The following is an 18,641-nucleotide window of genomic DNA, read 5'->3' as shown; positions in this document are numbered from 1 at the left end:
GTAAGTAAAGGTAAAGGAAGTTATACACATCAATTAATGTTCTGATCACATGTTAAGGTTAACGACATCGAGTGCAGTGTTCGATTCTAGTCTTGATCACTTATCTAGTGTTTTGAGCACATCAATTAATGTTCTGATTACATGTTAAGGTTAACAACATCGAGTACAATGTTCGATTCTAGTCTTGCTATGTTTTAATCTCATTTCATATTCTAATCACATGTTGAAGTTAACAACATCGAGTGCAGTGTTTGATTCTAGTCTTATGTTTTACAATCTTGTTTCTTTTTTGCAATGCATGTTCGATAGAGGTGTACCTTGAAAGAGTAGGAAGAGTTCGATTCTAGTCCTGCTATGTTTGAACCTGATTTAATGTTCTAATCACGTGTTGAAGTTAACATCAAGTGCAGTGTTCGATTCTAGTCTTGTTATGTTTTACAATCTTGCTTTTGCAATGCACGTTCGATAGAGATGTACCTTCACTGAGCAGGAAGAGCAGCTCAGTAAGTATGTTGAGAAGAGAATTTTTTGTTTTTCTAAACAGTGCTTGATTCTAGTCTCGCAATGCTGTGTTCTGCAACATCGAGCACTAGTATGCAGTTCAAGTTGTAATAAGTTTTGAACAGTAGTATGTGTGTGTTCAAGTCTAAACATGTGTCACTGCGGGTATGTGAGCGGATAACAGCTGACGAAATTGCCCCGCATAGGGCAGCACGGTGCTCTGTTCATTAAAAGATAGCAGATGACAGCTAACGAAATTGCCTGCATGATAGCAGCATAGTGCTCTGTTGGTTAAAGATGGCAGATGTCACCTGTCAAAAAGCACATAGGTTTGTAAAGCACGTGTAATTTGCCGTCACTACATAGAGGGCAGCACGGTGATTAAAGATGGCGGATGACAGCTGTCAAAAAAGCACATAGCTTTGTTTCCAAACAAGAGCACGTGGAATTTGCCGTCACCACATAGAGGGCAGCACGGTGATTAAAGATGGCGGATGACAGCTGTCAAAAAAGCACATGGGTTTGTAAAGCACGTGGAATTTGCCGTCACCACATAGAGGGCAGCACTGTTCTCTCTGGATTAAAGATGGCGGATGACAGCTGTCAAAAAAGCGCATGGGTTTGTAAAGCACGTGGAATTTGCCGTCACCACATAGAGGGCAGCGCGGTGATTAAAGATAGCGGATGACAGCTGTCAAAAAAGCACATAGCTTTGTTTCCAAACAAGAGCACGTGGAATTTGCCGTCACCACATAGAGGGCAGCGCGGTGATTAAAGATGGCGGATGACAGCTGCACATAGCTTTGTTTCCAAACAAGAGCACGTGGAATTTACCGTCACCACATAGAGGGCAGCACTCTTCTCTCTGGATTAAAGATGGCGGATGACAGCTGTCAGAAAATCATATAGGTTTGTAAAGCACGTGGAATTTACCGCCACCAATAGAGGGCAGCACTGTTCTCTCTGGATTAAAGATGGCGGATTACAGCTGTCAGAAAAGCATATAGGTTTGTAAAGCACGTGGAATTTCCCGCCGCCACAAAGAGGGGTAGCGTTGTGCTCAAAGATGGCTGCTGTCACGTGGAATTGTCTACCACCACATAGAGGGCGGCACTGAGGTTTGCGATGCAAGATGGCGGATGACGTACCACATTTCAAAGGTAAGTAGCTAAAGAGGGCAGCACTATGCTCAAAGATGGCGGATGACAGCTGCACGACAGCTGTCAAAAAAGCACGTGAGTTTGTTTTCAAACAAGAGCACGTGGAATTTTTCAATTTGCCGCCACCACATTTCAAAGGTATCTAGCTAAAGATGGCAGCACAGTGCTCTCTTGATTAAAGATGGCTGCTGTCATGTGGAATCGCTAAAGAGGGCAGCACTGTGCTCTGTTGATTAAAGATGGCAGATGACAGCTGTCAAAAAAAGCACGTGAGTTTGTTTCCAAACAAGAGCACGTGGAATTTGCCGCCACCACATAGAGGGTAGCACGGTGCTCAAAGATGGCTGCTGTCACGTGGAATTGCCTGCCACCACAGGTAACTAGCTAAAGAGGGCAGCACTGAGGTTTGCGATGCAAGATGGCTGCTGTCAAAAAAAAGCATTTTTCAAATTATCCGCCACCACATTTCAAAGGTAAGTAGCTAAAGAGGGCAGCACTGTGCTCAAAGATGGCGGATGACAGCTGCACGTGGCTTTGTTTACCTCGCGCTAGTTAGGTTAAGTTGGTAGCACTAAGGTTTAGACCCGTCAAGATGGCAGCACTGCCGATGACAGGTGACGAAAGAGGGCAGCACAGTGCTCAAAGATGGCGGATGACAGCTGTCAAAAAAGCACGTGGCTGTCAAAAAGCACGTGGCTTTGTTTACCTCGCGCTAGTTAGGTTAAGTTGGTACCACTAAGGTTTAGGCCCGTCAAGATGGCAGTACTGATATTAGCGATGCGTTGTTGTCTGTCAAAAAGCACGTGGCTTTGTTTACAAATCTGTCAAAAGCACGTGGCTGTCAAAAAACACGTGGCTTTGTTTACCTCATGCTAGTGAGGTTAAGTTGGCACTACTGAGGTTTCGGTCCGTCAAGATGGCAGTACTGAGGTTAGCGATGCGTTGTTGTCTGTCAAAAAGCACGTGGCTTTGTTTACAAATCTGTCAAAAGCACGTGGCTGTCAAAAAACACGTGGGTTTGTTTACCTCATGCTAGTGAGGTTAAGTTGGCACTACTGAGGTTTAGGTCCGTCAAGATGGCAGTACTGAGGTTAGCGATGCGTTGTTGTCTGTCAAAAAGCACGTGGCTGTCAAAAAACACGTGGGTTTGTTTACCTCATGCTAGTTAGGTTAAGTTGGCACTAGTGAGGTTTAGGCCCGTCAAGATGGCAGTACTGAGGTTAGCGATGCGTTGTTGTCGATGACAGCTGTCAAAAGGCACGTGGCTTTGTTTACAAATTCAAATCTCCCGCCAAAATTCAAATTTCCCGCCAAAATTCAAATTTCCCGCGGGAGGAGGAGGCCTCTCCCGAGAGCCGGAGGAGGAGGAGGCCGCCGAATCCCTGTATTATACTACTAATATTTCATTAATAATATTATTAAGAAATAAGATCACTGAAGATGTGGTGGATGAATTATAGGAACCGTTTGTAGCAGCAAGAATTTTTGAATAGATCGTATAATGGCTTTGAAAGTTTCACGTTACAATATAGTTCAGGTGACACTCGTGATCAACTCCTAACGTTTAAAATATGGCACAGTCAAACAGTAAATGACCACTGCTTGAGCGTTCAATATAGTGCTCACACTTTCCAGGGCTGGAGAGAAACTTAGTGAGAATTAATTCGGGTATTAATGTTCTGCACTGGAGTCTGCTATATATATGGCAGAAGAATAGCTCACTTCTGACATACCACTTTGTACCATAGGGTCAGAGGTTGTTCTGCTGATTAATTAATTAATTTTAATTAATTACTTTGTTTAGAGAAAACTCTATGTTAAAATGAAAAAAATCGAGATTCTTAGGAAAAATGTATATCATTAAATCATTAAACTTCTACATTAACGTCTGGTAAAAGTCTCTGATTTTAGACCATCGGCTACGTATTTAAAACCAAAACTTTAGAAGTTAGAATTTTTCAGAACCTCATTGTTGAGTTCTGGATTGAATAGTATTTTCTATTTTCTACTCCTACAATCAGGATGCAACATTCTACGTATTGTTTCTTCCGTAAATGACTCCTCCTTCTAACTCGTCTTTTGCAAGATTTATAGTCCGAATATTTCGATTATCACAGGAATGAACGTGTTGTATGATTTTTTTTTCACTTTACACACATGTTATTCCTACAACTATTTATTTAATACATTTAATACATGCCTCTTTATCATGGACTAGTAATCCTTTCAGCGTTAGTCTGCAAGCCTCTGTGAATTTGCTAAACACCGCCATAATCCTATGTTTGTAACTAGCCCTACATCTCTTATCTTTAAATCATGAGATACTCTACCTAACCATCGTCGTCTTGATCTCCCTCTACTTCCCTTACCATCCATAACCGAGTCCATTATTCTCCTAGGTAACCTATCATCCTCCATTCGTCCCACATGACCGCACCACCAAAGCTGGTTTATGCATACAGCTTCATCAATCGAGTCTTTCCTAACTTAAACTTTACCTCCTCATTCCGAGTAGCCACTTAACATTGTTCCCACCCGTTCGTACTAGAAACCATTCTCGCTACATTCATGTCTGTTACTTCTAACGTATGAATAAGATATTCTGAGTCCATTATTTTCTACATAAAATGGCATATGCATTTTGATGATGATAATGAAAATGAAAATCCACAGCCTCTTTCTAGTCATTCGACCGAGTCAGGAGAGGCAAGAATAGGAATTGTGCCGGCTGCCGAAGCCTGTCGCACTCCTCTGGGGAAATGATAAATGACTGACGGATGAAATGAAATGTTAGCGGAGAGTATTACTGGAAAGAAAGATGACGGAGGAAACCGGAGTACCCGGAGAAAAACCTGTCCAGCCTCCGCTATGTTCAGCACAAATGTCACATGGAGTGATTGGGATTTGAACCACGGAACCCAGCAGTGAGAGGCCGGCGAGATGCAGCCTGAACTGAGGAGGCACTATGTTAATAATAATAATAATAATAATAATAATAATAATAATAATAATAATAATAATAATAATAATAATAAAAATAATAATAAAAATAAATTATTATTATTATTATTATTATTATTATTAATTTAGAGTCCGGATTATTAGGTACTGATAGGTTAGAAGGCAAACTTACTTAAGCCAGTAACAAGTGTACCCTACACTGTACAACGGTTATGCTATGAGATTTGCATAGATATTAGGAGTACAGCCTATAGAACTCCTTGAATTTATGCTACTCTTTCTACATTATGGTACAACGGGTTGCATGACACTTCCTACAAACCAAATTACTTTGGAATCTAACCTATTACACCTACAAATCCGAGGTGTTGCTATTATTATTATTATTATTATTATTGCTGTTTACAAGGGCCTAACATCTAGATCATTGACCTCTGATGGTACGACACGAAGCGAAATGAAATAATCGATTAAAAATGATGCTTGTTGTTTTAAGGGGCCTATCATCGAAGGTCATCGGCCCCCGATTAAAAATTAAAATGTATCCACTGACTAGGACTTTCAAAAATGATAATGATGCGGAACATGGTTATGAATTAAATATAATCAGTGGATGTAATTCGCAATGCCTTCTTTTTCTGTAACATTTTTTTTAAATAGATGAATACGTAATAAAATTGCGTAACACATTGCCTTTAAAGTAAACCATTTATTTTATCCAGTTTAAATCTCAAACCCTATTAATACGAGGGTCGAGCCATAAATCATGGCAACTACATTTTTCCTCGTGAACAGGAGACAAAACGGAAAATCTAAGATATGCATTTGGCCCAGGGCATGCATTTATGCATTGTGCCTGAAGATAAATTATGACTTCAGGAGATTCCCGTGGGAAAGTGACAGAACACAGGCCATTGCTATGCATTGCTTTATTATGGTGTAAGCAGCAAATACACAAGACTACGTAAAAAGGGCAGGTCTCCCCTGGTTACAGACCTTCAAAATAATCACCTATGGTTTCCACTGTGTGTTGCCAGCGGTGGGGTAGGCGCTGAATTCCATTCGCTGCATGTGTATCGCTAACGTATGACACCTCTCTCCGAAATGTTGTTACGATGTCCTCTTTGTTAGCAAACCGTTGTCCACGTAATGGCATACACACCTAATGCTTCCCGCACCGCGGAGAACAGCTATTGTAATATACGATCGTTGCTCCTGCTCGTTGACTTCCATTTTATGACGCTTTCACTCACACACTGAACTTGGGGGGCATGCATAGACCCACACTGTTGTTTACATAGATCATCTAGTGGCATCATACGGAAGTACATACCGTACGTTTCCAAATACATATCTTAGATTTTCCGTGTTGACTCCTGTTCGCGAGAAAAAGTAAGTTGCCATGGCTTATGACTTGACCTACGTATATACGAAAAGATGGGCGAAAACATCGTCAAAAGAATAAAAACTGAGGTTCCAATGACATAAAAGTTGAAGACATATCAGAAGCTTCACTTTTAAAAGCGACGAAACAGGCCATTATCCCTCAGAAAACGATGGCGACGTCTACTGACTGCTCGTCATCTCGTACAATGAGGCAGAGTGTACTGGGAAGTTTTAAACCAGGGCCTCTCAGGGTGCATGCGCGTGGTGCATGCACTGTGCACGGTGCAAAAGACGACTTGGCTTGGTTGACCAGAGTGCAGACCCCCCACTCCTCTATTTGGAGCAATACCGCTTACTCTCTCTTTCCTCACGCCTGTCTCGCTCGCTCCGCCTGTCTCCCTCTGCCCCACTTGCGCCGTAGCGCTCCAAATCCGGGCTGACTTGAGCCGAGTATAGGCGAGTTGAGCCGAGCTTAGCCGAGTAGCCCAGAGACGAAGCGTTGATCCGAGCCATGCCGAGCGGCAGCGATGCACTGTGCACGGAGCTCTTGCGCCTCTATCTGCACGCGTGAGATTTTGGGCGTTTGAGAGGCCCTGTTTTAAACTATGGCGATGATAGGCAAGGACCACGCACTCTGTAAAGGATGTGAACTACGGTCAGATGACCGCCGCAAGTAAGGTAAAGGGTGGTATCATATGTCCGCTAGAGAGCGATGAAGACAAGTGCAAGTAGCTACAGTCATCTGTTGAGAACTCAGAGAACTACCAGTAATGTTGAAATGCTTAGTCTTCAGTAAGGAAGTTCATGATACGTATTCAAAGATGTATAACGAACTTACCTGTATCACGAATGTACTTCCCTTTACCCTTCACACCGGTGCGGCTAGTCCCTTCGGTAAGTAGGAGTATGTGCGTTGCTATACCATGGCCCACCCGAAGATGACATAATACCACTGCTTCTCTCCGTAGGCCTAGTTCCTTTTATCGCTCTCAGCGTACTTGAAAGAGGGGTGACCTGCCACTCTAGCGTCGAATGTGACCATTATCAAGTGTCTCAACTGAGAATGAATATAATTAGCTGGAACCTTCTGAGGAAATAACCACCTCCTTGGCAGCCCTATGAGCTGACTCGCTTCACGCTACATCCATGAGCATTTTCTTCCAAACTGACGGTTTAGACAAAATTCAGCTTTTTTGTGATTATGAACTATGGTCACATCACTAATGAACAGGCTACTCATTACGTGCGTAAGTCGTAGTTCAATTGTAAACATCCCAGCTGAAGAGTACGCAGAACACGCGCTGTGATGATCGTAGGAGTCTGAACATTCATAGTTATGTGGGGAACATTACACTTACTGACTTGCCAGCTACAGTAAACACAACATTTGAATAGAATTGCCTATTTATTCTGTACGGAGCTTTACATTGTCGTTTCCTATATATGACAATATGTAGAAAAGCACTCGATGTATTTGTTGACTATATCTTGTTTCAATAATGCTGCCATGGAAATGATTTCACCGGCGTTGCCTAGTGTGAAGAGGTCCAGCTGCTGCCCTCTAGGTTCATGTGGCGGAGGGATGACGTGGTTTTGCCACAGGTATGCTAACTATGGAATGCTCTCGCGAAAGATGCCACAAAAATTATTATTTCCTAATCTTTCCACCAGGATATAATACGGCGCTGCAAGCAGTCAGAAAATGCTATTTTCCGTTACTGACGTCAGAATGTTCTGGTGGAATTGCGTTGTGTCAGTTGCTTCGTTGTTGCAGGAACAACCGTTACATTCAGTTTACGTGACATCGTTTGGCTTTATAAGGTCCTTCTTTCTTGGCCAGTTTTTCTTCGAGGAGTGACCCCTCGTGGGCCCGTTGCATGTACAGTGGCATCTGCACAACATAGGGACTTTCTTATGCAACATGTAATTCCAGTTTTGCAACGCAACTGTGATCACACAGTTATTTTCATGCAAGATGGTGAAACGCCACAAGTCGCTATCCAAGTGACAGCTGATTTGCTGCGAGAAACTTTCAGTAACAACCGCATCATCTCTGGGCACTTTCCAGACGCGTGACCTTAAATACCCCAGACCTAAATCCATAAGACTTCTGGTTGTGGAGATATTTGATCTAAAGTCTAGCACACAATGACATGACGCTCTGATTTCAACCGATATGCTTTGGGCAACTGTCAACAACGCCGTTTCACGGTTGCAGGATGTTGCTCATTGTTGAACATTGTTTGTAACCATAAATCCTAATAAACCTGCATTTTTTGTGACCCTACCACTGGTAACAGCGCCATATTTTCACCTGGTGGCAAGTCTTGGAACTAATAATTTGTGTGGCATAATTCGCGAGCGCATTGCTTAGTTGGCAATATGTACGAAATTTCCGATTCCTTCGCCGCGCTGAACACTATGAGTTTAATTATGGACACCCGGTGTTTATGTGCCCGATGAGGAGATCATCAATATACCCATACACATGATTATTGCGGGCAATCTTAATTTAACCACTTTGAGGTAATAAATCCGAGAGAAGAAAGGATAATTTGGGAAGTACTCTTGATAATATACTGTCCATTCCTTAGACTACGGGGACATTTTGCCCTGTTTGCTTATTTCATTTGAAATTTGGAATTAGTACACGGTTTGCTTCTTTTCAGATTGTCCTGAGCGCCGTCGTAGCAGTGGCCCTGGCCAAGCCTTGGTTCACGCATGAAGGTATCACTGCTCTAGATCTGGGACCTGCTTTCTATGACGCCCCTGCCACCGTTGCCCTCCCTGTACCACCTCAGCCTTCTCAGGACACTCCGGAAGTCCAGGCCGCCCGCGCTGAACATCTCGCCGCTGTCGCCAAGGCCATCTCTGGGGCAGCTCCAGCTCCTGCTTCTGCCCCTGCTGAGGCTCCTCAGCCCGTCCAGGACACTCCCGAGGTAGCCAGCGCTAAGGCCGCTCACGCAGTCGCTCACGCTCACGCTGCCACTCTGGCCGCCATCGCTCCTGCCGGTATCTTGGCCGCTCCCGGACTCCTCGCTGCCCCTGCTGCTTATGCCGCTCCTGGTATCATCGGCGCTGCACCCACTGCTTACATTGGATCCCAGCATATCCCCATCTTGACCGCCCAGGGAGTTCCTCTGGACACTCCTGAAGTCCAAGCTGCTAGGGCTGCCAATGCTATCGCACACATCAACGCTAAGGCTACTCGTCTGGGATAAGCAATCTTATCCATCTGTACAAAACACTCCCTATGTCGATATTCGCGTGCTCAATTTGTAAGATATGTCGAAAGCTTCAATGATAAATACACGATACTTGATATATGATCATCAAATATCTTAATGATTGAAAGCAAGCTTCGTTCCCCATAAAGCGCCGTTCACCCCCAACGGCAATGAATAAATGTTGTAAGTGACTCATTTGATGATTTTGATAGTTTTGGTCACGTAACTGTGTTTTTATTATGGAGATAATAGGTTTGAACCGCACTGTGGAAAGCACTGAAGATTGTTTTCCGTAGTTTCTCATTTCCATACTAGAACCCAGTCTCCTCCTTCACAGTCCTAACACTGTCCCATCCTATCGTCGCGTAAGACCAACCCGTTTCGCTGTGACGTACAACAAATTTCAGAGGGAAATATGGTGTCAAGTTTCCCTTGGGGAAAACCAAACTCAAATTGATAACTATTAATGTATTTACATCTCATGAATCGTTTTCGAGAGACGTGAGTGTGGAATTTGGAGTCGACAAGTGAAGGATTCAGTGCATGGAAATTGACTCAGGGCCTATGAAACTACCATGAAGGAAAAAATCAGTTGTCTAGAGTATGACGAAATGAGGCCTATTTGATAAAAGAGCCTTCACTATGTCTCCACGTCATGGCCACGCATCAATACTGCACATCACAGCCTTCAAGGTCACATCAAACCGAGTGAGTTGGTCGAACGGTTAGGGTCGCACAGCAGTGAGCTTGCATTTAGGACATAGTGGGTTGGAACTGTCGACAGCCCTGAAGATGGCTTTGCGTGATTTCCCATTTACACACGAGGTAAATGCTGGGGATGTTCCATTTTTGCTATTTTGCTTTACGTCGCACCGACACAGATATGTCTTATGGCGACGATGGGATAGGAAAGGCCTAGGAATTGGAAGGAAGCGGTCGTGGCCTTAATTAAGGTACAGCCACGGCATTTGCCTGGTGTGAAAATGGGAAACCACGGAAAACCATCTTCAGGGCTGACGACAGTGGGGCTCGAACCCACTATCTCCCGATTCCTGGATACTGGCCGCACTTAAGAGACTGCAGCTATCGAGCTGGGTAGGAATGTTCCGTAATTAATGCCTCGGCCGCTTCATTTCCACCCCAAGCCCTTTCCACTCCCATCGTCGCTGTAAGACCTATCCTTGTCGGTGCGATGTAAAGCAACTTGTAAAAACATCGCATCGACTATCTGTAATCTAACGTCTCTCTTTGATAAAATGTCTCTTATTTATTTATTTATTTATTTATTTATTTATTTATTTACTTATTTATTTATTTATTTATTTATTTATTTGTGTCTTTATCAAGTGGCGAAGTTAGGGCTATTGGCCCTCTCTTACACTTAACCACATACAATTTTTTTATTTTAAAATTATTAATTTAAAATATCATTGTAATCAATTCCAGTTATTGAGAAAATTAAGTCAGATAAGGAATAACAATAATACAGTTAATTAAGATTACTATTGATGAAAAAATGTAGCATATATAGAGAGTTGATAATAAGAAAAATAGATCAACTTAATACCGTACCTGAAGAATATATCTACTAACTAGCTTAAAGGAAAACTTATTCAAATATAAGGCTAAAATAAAATTAACTGAATATTACTATGTTACAATCTGAGTATACAAAAATCGATGCTAATATGTAATATATTTCTAGGAACAGTACATGGCCTTAAATGAGAGGAGAAAGAACGTAAATGGGATAGCCTAAGATACTTAAATCTAGTACGTAATTTTTGGTTTCATTCACACGTCATTCACTCTTACATTCATTCGAGTCAACTGTATGTACTCTGGAGGAATTTACGGTAGACTGTTTTAAATGTCCTAGACAAGCAAGACTGTTTAATATCTTCCAGGATCGTATTCCATAACCTCGAGGCAGAGACCAGGAATGAATGTCTGTAGGTATTTGTTCGATGCGGTGCTATTTCAAGTTGTGATCCGGAACGAGTGTTAATTTCGTGGAATGAAGAAAGAAGCCTAAAATTGGACGATAGATGGGCGGGGCTGTTTCAAGAAAGTAACTGATAGACGAGGGTCATTTGTGGGTTTTTCTACGGTCATTTAAACGTAACCATCTTAACTTTTGGTAGTATGGTGTTATACGAGCGTCGTGTCGAGGCTGGAAAGCATATCAGTAGTATAATTGGATGGTTCTGCGGCACCTCCGCCGCCGCACGCCTCCGCCCGCCTCCTCCTCCGCCGCCGCCTCCGCCGCCGCCGCCCGCGGGAAATTTGAATTTTGGCGGGAAATTTGAATATTTGCGCGAGATTTGAATTTGTAAACAAAGCCACGTGCTTTTTGACAGCTGTCATCGACAACAACGCAACGCTAACCTCACTGCTGCCATCTTGACGGGCCTAAACCTCACTAGTGCCAACTTAACCTAACTAGCATGAGGTAAACAAAGCCACGTGTTTTTTGACAGCCACGTGCTTTTTGACAGACAACAACGCATCGCTAACCTCAGTACTACCATCTTGACGGGCCTAAACCTCAGTAGTGCCAACTTAACCTCACTAGCGCGAGGTAAACAAAGCCACGTGCTTTTTGACAGCCACGTGCTTTTTGACAGATTTGTAAACAAAGCCACGTGCTTTTTGACAGACAACAACGCATCGCAAACCTCAGTACTGCAATCTTGACGGGCCTAAACATTAGTGGTACCAACTTAACCTCACTAGCATGAGGTAAACAAAGCCACGTGCTTTTTGACAGCCACGAGTTTTTTGACAGCCACGTGCTTTTTGACAGACAACAACGCATCGCTAACCTCAGTACTGCCATCTTGACGGGCCTAAACCTAAGTAGTACCAACTTAACCTAACTAGCATGAGGTAAACAAAGCCACGTGTTTTTTGACAGCCACGTGCTTTTTTGACAGCTGTTATCCGCCATCTTTAATCCAGAGAGCACCGTGCTGCCCTCTTTAGATGTAAATTCGTCACCTGTCACCCGCAGTGCTGCCATCTCGGCGGGCCTAAACCTTAGTGCTACCAACTTAACCTCACTAGCGTGAGATAAACAAAGCCACGTGCAGCTGTCATCCGCCATCTTTAATCTATAGAGCACAGTGCTGCCCTCTTTAGCTACTTACCTTTGAAATGTGGTGGCGGATAATTTGAAAAATGCTTTTCTGACAGCAGCCATCTTGCATCGCAAACCTCAGTGCTGCCCTCTTTAGCTAGATACCTGTGGTGACAGACAATTCCACGTGACAGCAGCCATCTTTAATCAAGAGAGCACCGTGCTGCCCTCTATGTGGTGGCGGCAAATTCCACGTGCTCTTGTTTGGAAACAAACTCACGTGCTTTTTTGACAGCTACTACCCACCATCTTTAATCAACAGAGTATAGTGCTACCCTCTATGTGGTGGCGGTAAATTCCACGTGCTCTTGTTTGGTAAACATAGCCACGTGCTTTTTTGACAGCTGTCATCCGCCATCTTTAATCAACAGAGCACCGTGCTGCGAGCAATTTCATCACCTATCACCCGCCTTTTTGACAGCCGTCATTCGCCATCTTTGAGCACAGTGCTGCCCTCTTTAGCTACTTACCTTTGACAGCTGTCATCCGCCATCTTTAATCCAGAGCGAACAGTACCGCCCTCTATGTGGTGACGGCAAATTCCACGTGCTCTTGTTTGGAAACAAAGCCATGTGCAGCTGTCATCCGCCATCTTTAATCACCGTGCTGCCCTCTATGTGGTGACGGCAAATTCCACGTGCTCTTGTTTGGAAACAAAGCCATGTGCAACTGTCATCCGCCATCTTTAATCCAGAGAGAACAGTGCTGCACTCTATGTGGTGGTGGTAAATTCCACGTGCTTTACAAACCTATGCGCTTTTCTGACAGCTGTCATCCGCCATCTTTGAGAACAGTGCTGCCCTCTATGTAGCGGTGGCAAATTCCACGTGCTCTTGTTTGGTAAACATAGCCATGTGCAGCTGTCATCCGCCATTTTTGAGCACCGTGCTGCCCTCTTTAGATGTAAATTCGTCACCTGTCATCCGCAGTGCTGCCATCTTTAGCTAGATACCTTTGAAAAGTGGTGGCGGATAATTTAAAAAGAAAAATTCTACAGCAGCCCTCTCTCGACGCTAATTGCATAAGATGGCGGCTATACATGACTCCTTAAGGGTGCTTACGCAAGATGGCTGCTATACACAGGTTCTTATGAGACACCCTTGGGATGCTTGCGCAAGATGGCAGTTATACATGGCTCCTTATGAGATGCCCTAGGGATGCTTGCGCAAGATAGCGGCTGCTCTTATGGGACGGCTTAAGGGTCCTTGCACAAGATAGCTTGAGACGCCCTAAGGATGCTTGCGCAAGATGGCGGACACAAGATGGCGGCTATACACAACTCCTTATGAGACGCTTTAAGGGTGCTTGCGCAAGATGGTTGCTACTCTTAGCTTCCCCCTCGTGTGTGCTTCTACAATTGTAGGGGGCTAACCTTGGTTACCCTCTTCAATTGAAGATCCTCTTCGCGGTGAGGGGGACTAGTAGCTCCTTTCTTGCGATGCCGAATGGAGCCCTATTGGGTAACCATTCGGCATACAAGGAGGAGGAAGCTAAAGCACCGCCCAACCCTAAGGTGTAACGCGACCCGTGCCGATGGGGTGCATGGCACATGGGAGATGTGTCTTGAACGGAGCCTTCGAGATACTTGGCGACCTCTCGAAGTAAGTAGCCTTACCCAGGTATGCGGGGCTCTGCCTGGGCGGACATATATTTCCCTAGCTACTCGTGGGACCTACATGAGTTCCGTAGCCACCCATAAACCGGAGAGCTCTTCTGGGGCCTCCGAGAGAAATACCAGCACAACAACAACCGAAGGGGACTCTTCGGAGATACCCTCGGACAGTACGACTTCAACAGTTAGAGGGCTCACTCAAGAGGTGGGCAATCTGCAGGTGAAGAAGAAGAAGAAACAGCGCTCTGGCGCTGAAAAGAGGAGGTACAAGAAGGCCTTAAAGGCCCGGGAGCAGGCCAAAGAAGGCCTAACTCCTGGGGCTGAGGGGACTTCTACTACCACAACAGCGACAACAGTGGAGGGATCCAATGGGCACAAGAGGCGGGACCCTGAAAAGGGCTCTGCTTCTAGGGCACAGAGGACCCCACCCACTAAGATGCCAGCGGGGAAACGACTTCTGTCGGGGGCAACCCCAGAAGAAGATCGGCAGACCCGCAAGAGACCCAAAGTGGAGTACGCCAGGATAGCTAAAGCTGGGATCAGGATGGCCATAGTACCTGTGGGATATCCTGACCAGCAGCTATCCGAGAAACAGGTGGAAGCTGTGGAAGAGGCTATCACCAATCTGATAGACGAGCTTCCGGAGCAGGGGCCCATTAAGCCTCAGTTCCTGGACTGCTATCTGTCAAGGGGTGCGGCCGTCATCATAGCGGAGAACAATGAAACCGTAGCATGGCTTTCTAGCCTTGTTACAGATATACAACCGTGGGAAGGAGCCAGGCTCACAATTGTGGGCATGGACAAACTCCTTTCCTACAAGAGAGTCATGGTCTGGATACCAGGACAACCAAAGGACAATAACGTCCTTTTGGGAAGAATGGCACGCCAGAACCATGGCTTAAATCCCGCCAGCTGGAGGGTCTACGACCGCAAGGAGGAGAAGAGAGGCGTCCGCCTTGTGGTCAGCATGGACTCCAGGGATGTGGAGAAAGTGGTGGGGAAGAAGATCTTCTGCGGGGTGCATGTGGCTACCTTCACATTAGTGGAGGGCAAGCGTGACAAGCAGAGGACCAACCCCACCACAGATAAAACCGAGACCAGCAGGGGCGAAGAGCTGGAGCCCGGACAGGAACCGGGGCCAGCCAAACCCCAGGATCCATCGCGGGAGACGGAGCTGCAAGTTCCGGAGACCGCATAAGGTAAAGTATTCTATGAAAGTAAAGAATGATTACTTTCATACAAGCAAATATACAACATTGTATAGCGGCCTCTAGGGTACTTAATAGAAGTATCCAGAAAGGCGGGTTTTCGGTCGCCCTGATACAAGAACCCTGGCTTAGACAGGGACATATCATGGGACTAAATTGTGCAGGTTTCACTCTATTCAGTGGAATAGCAGAGGAGAAGCCTAGAGCATGTATACTAGTTAAGGATCATAACGCTTGGGCTATACCGGGTTTCATTACTAGAGACCTAGTAGCAGTCCTAATGAGATATGAAGAGGGCGGACAGCCAAGAGACTTGGTTGTCTGTTCTGCATATTTCCCAGGAGACTCTGAATCTCCACCCCCGCCGGAGGAGTTCAAGAGACTGGTGATATACTGTAGGAAACAAGGATTAAACCTCGTAGTAGGATGTGATGCCAATGCTCATCATAGCATTTGGGGAAGTAAAAATACAAACCGAAGGGGAGAGCACCTCATAGAATTTCTATGTACAACTGATCTTGAGATCATGAATATTGGTGATACCCCTACCTTCATTAATAATAGGAGCGAAGGGATCATAGATCTTACCCTGGGTTCCATGGGAATCATGCAGGAATTTAAAGACTGGAAGGTCTCTCTGGAGCCTTCCTTGTCAGATCATAGACACATTGTGTTTTATATAGAGGGCTCCATCGAGATCCCGTCTTACAGAAACCCTAGACGAACCGATTGGATATCTTTTAGGGAGGACGTGAGGAGGGGACTGGATGGAGGACCCTCAAATATAATTAAAAACAAAGAGGAGCTGGAGCTCAGTGTGAGTTTTCTCACACGGACACTGGTTACCTCTTATGAATTAAACTGCCCTATTGTTAAGGCAAAAAGAGTAACAGGAAGCTTCAAGTGGAATAGTTATCTTGAACACCTGAGGAGAAATACACGAAGGCTCTGGAATAAATACAGGGAACTTCAGGATCAAGAAAGCCTAGATTCTTACAAAGAATCTCAAAGAAGGTACAAGTCAGAAGTCAAGAAGGCTTCTAGGAAATCTTGGAGACAATTTTGTGACTCCATTGAAAGTCAACATGAAGCGGCAAGGCTTCATAAAATTTTAACCTTGGATAGAAGGGCAAGGCTGGGCTCATTGGAGACTCCTTCTGGTGGATACACATCCACAGAGGGGGAGACCCTGAGCTTACTGCTTGATGCCCACTTTCCAGGTTCGGTAATCACGAATAGTGAGGTAGAATCGAGCGGATCCTTCAGACCCGATAAAAGTGGCTGGAGGGAAGCCGCAGAGATTGTTACCCCAAGAAGGGTTAAGTGGGCATTAGAATCCTTTGCCCCTTACAAAAGCCCAGGTGTGGATGGGATCTTCCCGGCGCTTCTTCAGGAGGCGGGGGGGGTCCTTATACCATACCTGGTCAGAATCTTTAGAGCCTGTCTCACTATGGGGTACGTGTACTCCTTGTGGCGTCAGGCGAAGGTGGTATTTATACCTAAACCCGGAAGGTCTTCATATACTAGACCTAAGGATTATAGACCCATTAGTCTAACGTCTTTTCTACTTAAGACCTTGGAAAGACTGGTGGATAGACATATCAGGGAGAAAGTATTAAGAGACTTTCCCCTGCATTCTCATCAACATGCATATCAACCAGGGAAGTCGGTTGAGACGGCACTACACCAGCTGGTTTCTAGGCTGGAGAGTGCCTTGGATCAGCAACAACTTGCTATGGTTGTATTCCTAGATATAGAAGGGGCCTTTAACTATACATCTTTGGGCTCCATAGAACGTAGTCTAGAGAGAAGAGGAGTGAGCAGTATGCTCATAAAATGGATTATGGCCTCACTGCAGGGCCGTCAAGTTCTGTTTACTCTCAACGCTGTAATGTTGAGAGCTAATATAGACAGGGGGTGTCCACAGGGAGGAGTATTATCACCAACATTATGGTGTCTGGTAGTGGATGAACTACTTACCAGGTTAAATGTTGGAGGAATATACGCCCAAGGCTATGCAGACGACATAAGCCTGATGGCGGTAGGAAATTTCCCCAGTACGGTTTCCGAACTCGTACAGAGCTCTCTACGTAGGGTGGAAAGATGGTGTCACGAGACAGACTTGTCGGTTAATCCCGATAAGACGGAGCTCGTGGTATTTACCAGGAGGAGGAGGCTAGACGGACTGTCAGAGCCTTTCCTATTCGGAAAAAAATTAGTTAAGACAACCTCGGTTAAGTACCTAGGGGTAATCCTTGAGGCAAGACTGAGTTGGAAGAAACATATAGATCATAAGGTGGATAAGGCTCGCAAGATTATGTGGGCCTGTCGCAGGGCCGTCGGGAAGACTTGGGGCCTAAGACCTAGGGTGGTCCAGTGGCTCTATATCTCCATTGTACGGCCCACGATCACCTATGCATCTATAGTCTGGTGGCCAGGCTCAGAGAGTAAAACTGTGAGCACCAAGTTAAACAGTGTCCAAAGACTTGCGTGTCTAGGAATAACAGGGGCACTGGATACTACACCATTATGTGCAATGGAGGCCATCCTAGGTTTTCCCCCCTTACATTTATATGTTAAGGTAATAGCGGGAATGAGTGCCTATCGCCTTTGGTCACTCGGAGGATGGTCCTTCAAAAACCCGAATAGAGGTCATGCCTCTATTCTTACAAGGCTTCACCAGACTTGCCCTATGACAATGATGATCGGGGATCTGATGAAGCCTAGCTTTAATTTGAATTATAAATTCACAGTGGTGATACCCACAAGGGAGGAGTGGGCCGCGGACGCTGGGGCCCGTCTTAAGTCTGGGGGCTGTACATGGTACACAGATGGCTCGCGGACGGAGGCGGGCACAGGCGCCGGGGTCTGGGGGCCTAAGACAAGGCTCTCCCTTCCTATGGGTAAATATGCTACTGTTTTCCAGGCTGAAGTATACGCAATACTAGCCTGTGCTTTAAATATATGGAAAATGCCTGGACACAGAAGACACATCACTATATGTAGTGATAGCCAGGCAGCGTTAAAAGCACTATGTGCAGTTAAAACAACATCAAAACTGGTTTGGGAATGCCAAAGGATGATAGATCAGCTGTGTGAGCTTAGCTCAGTTACCTTATTATGGGTTCCTGGGCACACAGGAATCAGTGGAAATGAAGAAGCTGACAAACTAGCGAAACAGGGCTCAATGGGTTCCTTCACAGGACCAGAGCCCTTCCTGGGAGTGTCACTCCGAAGTGTGAGACTGGCAATATCCCAATGGATAAACCAGTCTCACCTAGATATTTGGAAGAGGTTAACCATAGCAAGACAGGCACGTGAACTTATCAAAGGGCCTAGTCAAAGCTATAAAAAGGTCCTAATGAATTTGAATAGGACCAGAATGAGAATGGTAGTTGGACTGTTAACAGGCCACAATACCTTACAGAGACACCTACACATCATGAA

The sequence above is a fragment of the Anabrus simplex genome, chromosome 10 (assembly GCF_040414725.1).
Source record: "Anabrus simplex isolate iqAnaSimp1 chromosome 10, ASM4041472v1, whole genome shotgun sequence".
NCBI lineage: Eukaryota > Metazoa > Arthropoda > Insecta > Orthoptera > Tettigoniidae > Anabrus > Anabrus simplex.
Note: the sequence above shows the minus strand (reverse complement) of the source record.